This window comes from Alligator sinensis, unplaced genomic scaffold (genome assembly GCF_000455745.1).
Source record: "Alligator sinensis unplaced genomic scaffold, ASM45574v1 scaffold301_1, whole genome shotgun sequence".
Classification (NCBI taxonomy): Eukaryota; Metazoa; Chordata; order Crocodylia; family Alligatoridae; genus Alligator; species Alligator sinensis.
This window is the reverse complement of record NW_005842035.1, coordinates 2,192,794-2,200,388: the sequence shown is the minus strand read 5'-3', so window position 1 is coordinate 2,200,388 and position 7,595 is coordinate 2,192,794.

Here is a 7,595-nt window from a genome sequence, read left to right as displayed (position 1 = left end):
CTAACGACCTGTGAGGACCAGATCCGAACCTCCCCATTGCTTTCGTGGGACCTTGGTGCCAGTGCACAAAGTCAGGCCCCCGGGCTCTTTCCCGGCCCCTGCCACTGACGCACTCCGTGGCCTGGGGCAAGTCACTTGGCCGTTCCCCCGGCCTGGCACAGCACAGTGAAGTGACTGCAGAGCTATGGTGAGGAACCACCACCGAAGTCTTGTGAAGGGGGCAAGGGGGGTCATGGTGACAGAGCAGGACCTCCGTCAGCAGCAGCTGACGCCTTCTGGCACACGGACCATGAGCAGCCACGTCCCAGTAGAGTCTGCAACCTCCAACGTGCACCAGAGAAGCAGCGCCGGGTCATGAACGAACAATTTCTGAGCTGCTCTTCAAAGGCAGCGTTCGGAAAATGTCACTGAATGTCAAGGAGCGCGGCTGGAGCAGCCAGGATCCCTGAGCCAGAATGGGCGATCGATGAGCCCTGGAAATCGATACCCCCAATGCCCCGGAGAGCTCCGCCAGCCACGCCGCCATGACGTGTCTTGCCTCCGAAATGCCATCTGAAAATCTCCAAGCCATCCAGCTGGCAAAGCCAGGGGTGTCCTGATGAAACTGTTCTCTCCTCTGGTTCTGGTCCCGGCTAATGAAGTGTCTGAGCACTGTGGGCAGATCTAGGATTTTGGGGTGGGGGGGTGCAGAGGGTGCGGCACATCATCAAACCCTCTGCACATTACAACACACCTATTTTTCCCCAATGAAAGAGAAACTAAAAGCTTTACCAATAAACTAGGAGGATAGGATTACATTACTCATTTCAAGATCAAAGCAGAAACAAATATAACTTTATTGGAATGTGTACTTATTTGCTAGAGAATAGATAAAGTTTAAAACACACATACACACGCACGCACCATGCTCGGCAAAAAATAGTCTAAAGATATTGTGGCATTTAGTCCTGCAGCCATTATAAGTAAATGCATGTCTCCCATTGAGAGTCATAAAATGAAATCTAGCCTTCTTGAGCACCTGGGCAGCGCATCCAAGACTTCCCTATCAGCATTTCTATGCCTGAGTGAGTATGACTACACCTGAGCTAAGTTTTTTAATTCGAGCTGAAAACAGGCTGCAGGAAACAGAAGAGAGACAGTCCTGGGAATGGCTAACCAACACAACTTCAGAGGAAGGGATTGTTTGAATAGTGGAATAGCAAGACGAGCAAAAAGGAGAAAGGGTGGTTCACACCTGGGGAGTGGAGAGAGATTAGTAGGAATCTGGAAGAAGATAATGAGCTATGAAGTCAATCAACTCCCTCATTGCTGCTCAAATAGAAATCCCACTGCTCTTCCCAGGCAGTCGGTCTTCAAGTTTAGTGGAGCAGGAATCAAAGGGGGCTGAGACTGCACCACTACCCCCACGGACCCACCCTTACCGAGCACTGTGGACATTACAAGGACCAGCCAGCCTGACCGAGGAGACCCTGCCGATCTGTCCCACCTCGCCTCGAGGAGCCCGAGCCAGGTCACCGGGAGTCTTTGCATTCAGGGAGCCTTGGGTCCAGACTGCAGCATGTCCCAGGCTCTGTTTTCACGTCCCCGAAAGAATGAGGGAAGGAAAATACGGGAGCTGGTGCCTGAGCTGGGTCTGAAGAGAGGGTTTCCACCAGCCGCTCCCTAGCTCTGGGGGTTTGGCAAGGAGCTGGCACGGGAAACCTCTGCTGTGCTCCCCCACTTCCAGCCTCAGAATCGGGCCCGTCCAGGGATGGTCACGACCTGGAAAGCACCTGCTTTTGGGATGGCCAGTGGGGCAGGGCTTCGCGGAGGAGGCGGCAGTGGTCCTATGAGGAAGACGTCACTGGGCTTGGAGAGCCCTCGGCTTGTGAGCTGGGTCAGGGCCGGGGCCAGGGTCAGGGGTTGTGAAGTCCCCATGCTGGCCGGGGGAGCACCTCCCAGCTTCCTGAGCCCTGCGGGGGCAGCCTCCCCCCCTGCATCCTGCAGCATCCTTCACCCCAGGGGGCCACGATCCTGGGAACGAGATGTATGTCCCATGTCCCACATCTGTTCTGCTGCCAGAAAGCAAACACCCGGACATGGACACTTGGCAAACCCTTGTGCCCTGCAAAACCCTCCCAGGGGCCAATCCCACACAAAGCCACACTTCCCCCAAAGCCCCATTGCTCACAGTGCACTGCTAGGGCCTCCGCCCCTTGCTTGAGGGAGTCCTGTATCGCTTTTGAAGGCTGAGAAACCCGGGTGGCAGCAGAGGGGACGATGAATTTGGGGGGTGAGGATGGTTATGCAGAATCCAACCCTCCCCGGGCTAACCTCGCCCTCCAGCTCGTCCCCGTTCCTGGCTTCAGCGAGCTGTTGTTTCTTCCTCATCTTCTCTGACAGGAAACAGGCCCAGGGCAGCAATGCTTGAGAGAGGGTTCCTAGGTACCGGTGTAACTAATCCCACCTCGATGGCCATTATTTGCCCATCTATTGAGGGCGCCTGCCTGGTCCCCCTCCATACTCTCCCGCCACCCAGCCCGGAGCCCCCAGGGAATGGCTTTTTAATCGCTAGTCGATAGCATTTTATTAAGCGGCAGCAGCTGTGAGAATGATGCCCAGGGGCGGTAATGAGATTAATTGGGATGTAATGGCCTCTGCAGTCAGCAGCCCTAGGGACACTCAATGTTGGTTCACCAGAGCTGGCCCAGCGTTGGCTCCCAGCAAGTGTCCTGCAGCCCAGAGTTGGGTGTTGTGGGGTGGGTGATCCAGCTCCTAAATCCCCTTGCTTCCTTTTCTAGCCTAGCACTGCCTCCTGGGCTGGCCTTGCAAGAGCGAAGGCTGGGGCAGAGCATGTGCAGTCAGTGCCTCCCCACTAGACGGGCCCCTCAATCCCTACCCCTACGCCCCTACCCCCCCAGACCAGCCCCCCTGAACTCCCCCGGCTCTGGGCTCCCTGGTAGCATTGCACCCAGCTGGGATCTCTACCGCCGTTCTGCTTGTCCACCTTGGGGCCTCTTGTGGGCACTTTGCTAATTACTATTAATCATCATGAATGATTATCCTGCCGCAGCACGGCAGTGCCCGGAGGAAGGGACCCTGCGTGTCTGTGCCTCAGAGCTGCCCATCCAAAAACAGATGCAGCGCCCTATGGGGTCAGCCCAGTGGTCCATCTAGGCCATATCCTGTCCCTGACAGTGGCAGGGGTGGATGCTATCCATGGAGAGCGACCAACTGAGTATCTTTAGAGTGATCTGTCCCCTAATCAATCCCCTCCCTTGCCTCCACCATTTATTGGTTTAGAAACGCCGGGGGAAGCCTCTCGAGCTGTTCTGTTCAGTAGCCATTAATAGATGTATCACTGATGAATTCATCCAGTCCCTTTTAGATCCCGGCTGTCCGCCTCCACCCCCTCCCGTGGCAACGAATCCCACAAGTTAACGACGTGTTGCATAAAAAAGTCCTTTCTCCCATTTGTTTTAAGCCTGTCACCTACTCATTTTCGGGCTATTACAGAAACGTGCATGGAATAACAGCAAACTATCAGCTAAGGTGAAGATGAGACTTGTGTGCCGTCATCCCTGCTTTATGTTTCTGTAGCACAGACTACATATGCTGGGCACATCAAGAGACCGATCAGCTTCTACATGAGATGTATGTGTAAGATCCTGAAAATAAAATGGGAAGACAGAGCACCGAACGCAGACATAATGGAGCACGCAGGACTGACACTCTTAGAAACCACTTTCAAGAAGAGGAGGTTGCAATGGGTCAGGCGTGTCAGGAGAACAGGAGGAGACCGTCTCCCTATTTTGCATAGCAAGATTCAAGACGGTTCTAGAAAGTGGGGTTGCCCTCTATTCAGTGCCACAATGTCTGCAAAAATGATGTGAAGCCATTTGACATCAGCACAGAAAGCTGGAAGGAGCACGCAGAACCCCGTCCGGTCCGGAGGGAATGCCTGGCACCAAGTGCAGCTCGGCGTGGAGCGGCTTTGATCCCGGGGATGGAAGCAAAGCCAGAAAGAAGGTAAACTTGGACTCCAACTCAGACAGTGCATGGATTTGACCAGACCTCTTATGTGTACCCTGAGATCCAGAGGTTGGGCGGTTGCCTGCCTACACTCACGTCAGCAGGTGGCCCCTACTTTGCAGCAATATTAACTGAGGCCGGGCCACAAGCAAATGCCCAGCATGAGATCCAGCAAACTCGCTTTATTTGTGGAGTGCTGCAAGTGCCTGCAAGTGGTTTCCATGGAAGGGGTGGGGATTTTGTTACCTTTAATCCCACTAGCAGGACCAGGCAGCATGTGGAACAGCCTATGATGGGGTTTCTTGGTAGGAGGTGCACTGCTGGCTTCAGACGAATGCAGCTCCCCACCTCTCCCTGGGCAGGGATGCTGGTGGCCCATCGCTCTGCAGGGAGGAAATCGTGGGTCTGTGTCTCGAGGATGCTCAGGAGGGCATCTGGGAACACGGCAAAGCAGTGCTACGGAGCCCCGGTCATGGCTTAGGGGGCTCAGGGAACTGGAGCTGGGTTGTCCCAGTAGCTCTTCTTCTCTGCTGCTGCATTCACCCTGCCCCGCTGCAGCCAGGGAGACTCCTGGATGTGGGCTAAGATCCAGTGCAGTTGCTGCGCTGGTCTGTTAGCCGAACCGAGATGGATTTAAATGGCAATGTGTAGTGGAGGGTGTGCCCCTGTCCAAAGCACTGTGGACAGGACTCCCTACAAGTCTTGTAATTAGTTTCCCACTGGCCAGCTTCCAGTGGGAGGATCTCGGCTACACACCTGCTTCATGGAAATGCGGGACTCCTCCCTAGCTTGCTTCTGTGGCCTTTGGCTAAGGGCAAGTGAGACCCCGGGACATCCGAACCTCAAGTCTCCAGGCTTGGCCTGCACATAGGATGCCTGCCAATGGATCTGGGAGTATCTGAAGCCCTAGGCTGCAAAAGCTGGGGTGAAGGATACTTGCTGATTGTAGCACCACATATGGTGTTTGAATGACTGAGTTTTGCTCAATCAAAAGGATTCAGAAATGATTTGCTTAATTTGACCTAGAATATGAAAAACATTTCCAAAAAACCCTGAACCCTCTGGGTCTCCAGGGGGCTGGGAAAGATGCTGATCAGGCAGTTCCCAGCACCAGCAATCTCCTTCCCTCCATGCCCTAGCTCTTGCAGAGAAATCTGCCTCCCGGCAACCTCACCAGCTAAGGACCTAGTGGGCCTGCCCCACCCTAGCTGAGCAGCAGACCTGTGGTGTGAGGGGTTTTTGCCTTAAACATGCACCATGTAGCACCGGGCATGGTTTGCAGATCCTCCAAGCATGTATGGACCAGCTCCTTCCCTGTCATTGCAGGGCAGGACCTTGGGAGTGCCCTCATCTGCCTGCAGTTGCCTGGACACATTGCAGGCTGCCCCTGGCATCTCTGGCTATGCCCTCTTGCCATATTTTCAGGTTGGAAGTGGTGATTTTAGGGACTCATTGGATCAAAATCTTCCGGTGGGAGAGCTAGGCACGTTCAGCTTGCAGAAAAGGCACTTAAGAGCGAACATGATACCAGTCTTCAAATGCCTGAGGGGCTGCCATAAAGAAGAGGGAAAGCAGACCAGCTTTTCTCTTACTTCTTTTTTCTCTTGCTGCAGAGTAGGACGCAGACCAGTGGCTTGAAGTTGCGGCAAAGCAGGTAAATTAGATTGGAGATCAGGAAAAAACATCTTTGCTGTCAGAGCAGGGAGGCAGGGGGATGGATGGCCAGGGAAATTGTGCGCTCTCCATCGCTAGAGCTGTTCAACAAAGAGACTGGGCAGTCACTGGGTGGGGAGGATCGAAGTGTAATGATGACTGTGTCCCACTATGAGGGTTTCCCAGGCTTCTCGGCTTTACTGGTAGCTGGCTCCCCTCCTTTCTGCTACAAGTCTCAGGGTGCATTTGAGTCTTTCTCAAAGGCGCTGGGTGCTGGCTGCAGCCCAGGCTGAGGATGGTGCCAATGCTCCTGCTGGAGGGTCCTGGCTAGAGGATCTTGCCCCTCTGCTCAGGATCAAACTGCTGCCAGATTTGGGGTCAGGAAGGAATTTTACCCCTCGGTCAGATTGGTACAGATGGGGGGGTTGCCTTCCTTTTTGCCTTCTGCCTATAGCGGGGGTACAGCCCTCTGCCTGGGGTCTCTTGAGTGTATATTCACAGCCTTTTATAACCGCAGGATGTTGGCTGCCACGGCCCCCCTGCTTTATCCATGGCAGGTTCAGGTGTGAGGTCTGTGCAGTGTCAGGGTTGACGGTAGTTTTACATAAGAGGTTAGATGATGGGTTTGTCTGAAATGGTTTGCACAAGGCTGATCCTGCCTCAGGCAGGGGTTGGACAAGATGGGACCTCTGGAGCTCCCTTTCAGCCCCACTTCTCTATGATTTTATGATTGCGAATGCGGGGGGTTGAGCTCAAGGGCCCCAGAGACCCCCTCCAAGCCCTGCGCTCCAGGTAAAGCTGGGGATGGCTGTAGGCAGAAGACCTGTGGTAACACTGTTGTGGTGAAGTCCCTTGTTCAGTGCTAAAAGAGCTGGTTTCCCTGTGCCTTGCCTCATTGCTGGCACACAACACCACCGGTGATACACATGCCAGACTGGGCCCTCTGCCCTGCAACGGGCTCTGTTACACCACTGCCACTATCATCACTGCAGCCTCCTGAGATGCGGAGGATCAGGAAACTCTGCCTCAGCCTCTTGCCCCAGGTCCAGGATCCCCAGATGCCAGGGTCATAGATTCATAGATTCATAGATGTTAGGGTTGGAAGGGACCTCAATAGATCATCGAGTCTGACCCCCTGCATAGGCAGGAAAGCGTGCTGGGTCTAGATGACCCCAGCTAGATGCCTATCTAACCTGAGGTCCCAGTTTCTTCTCCAAGCACAACTGTATTTCCAGGGTCTGGTCGCCTGCTTTGGCTTTGTTGGTGCAAAGCGAGCACACAGGATTAGGAAGGCAGCTCTGTTCACTCACGAATGTGAGGCCTGAGGTGGTGGAGAAGGACAGGGGGATGGACTGGCAGCCCCTTATGTCTGTCATGATTGCAGAGCAAACATATCTGAGTTCATGGCTCTTCCATCCCAAGGGCTGCTGGGGTGGAGCAGAGCACAGAGCAGGGCCACGGCCTCTCAGGTCACAACTTTGTGATCTCCAGAGACTGCAGCAATTCTGCTCCGTGTGTCTCCCAACCCCAGTCTCTCCTCCTCTCAGCGGTCTGTGGGCACAGGTCAGAGTCCTCTTTGGCCAAGGACGGCGCTGCACGAAGCGAGGAGCATCTGTGGGTCATTGTATCTTGCCCTGAGCTTTATCTCCCATCACCTCCATGGGGATTTTGGCTCAAGGACAGAAGGCAGCCAGGAGAGGCATGCAAAAGGCAAGTCAGTTTGCTTACACGTCCCTGCTGTGGAGGCCGGACCGCATGCCCGGACCATTGCAGCAGCAAGCCATTTGTCTCCTCCTGTAGTCCTCCTTCATCCATCAGCATCTGGCAGAGGGGGAGAACTGGGAAGGCAATTAGATCAATCAAGAGCTGCTGTGATAGCCATTAAAGCTCCTGAGAGCCATCGGGCGGTTGCCTCCACATGGGGGGATGAA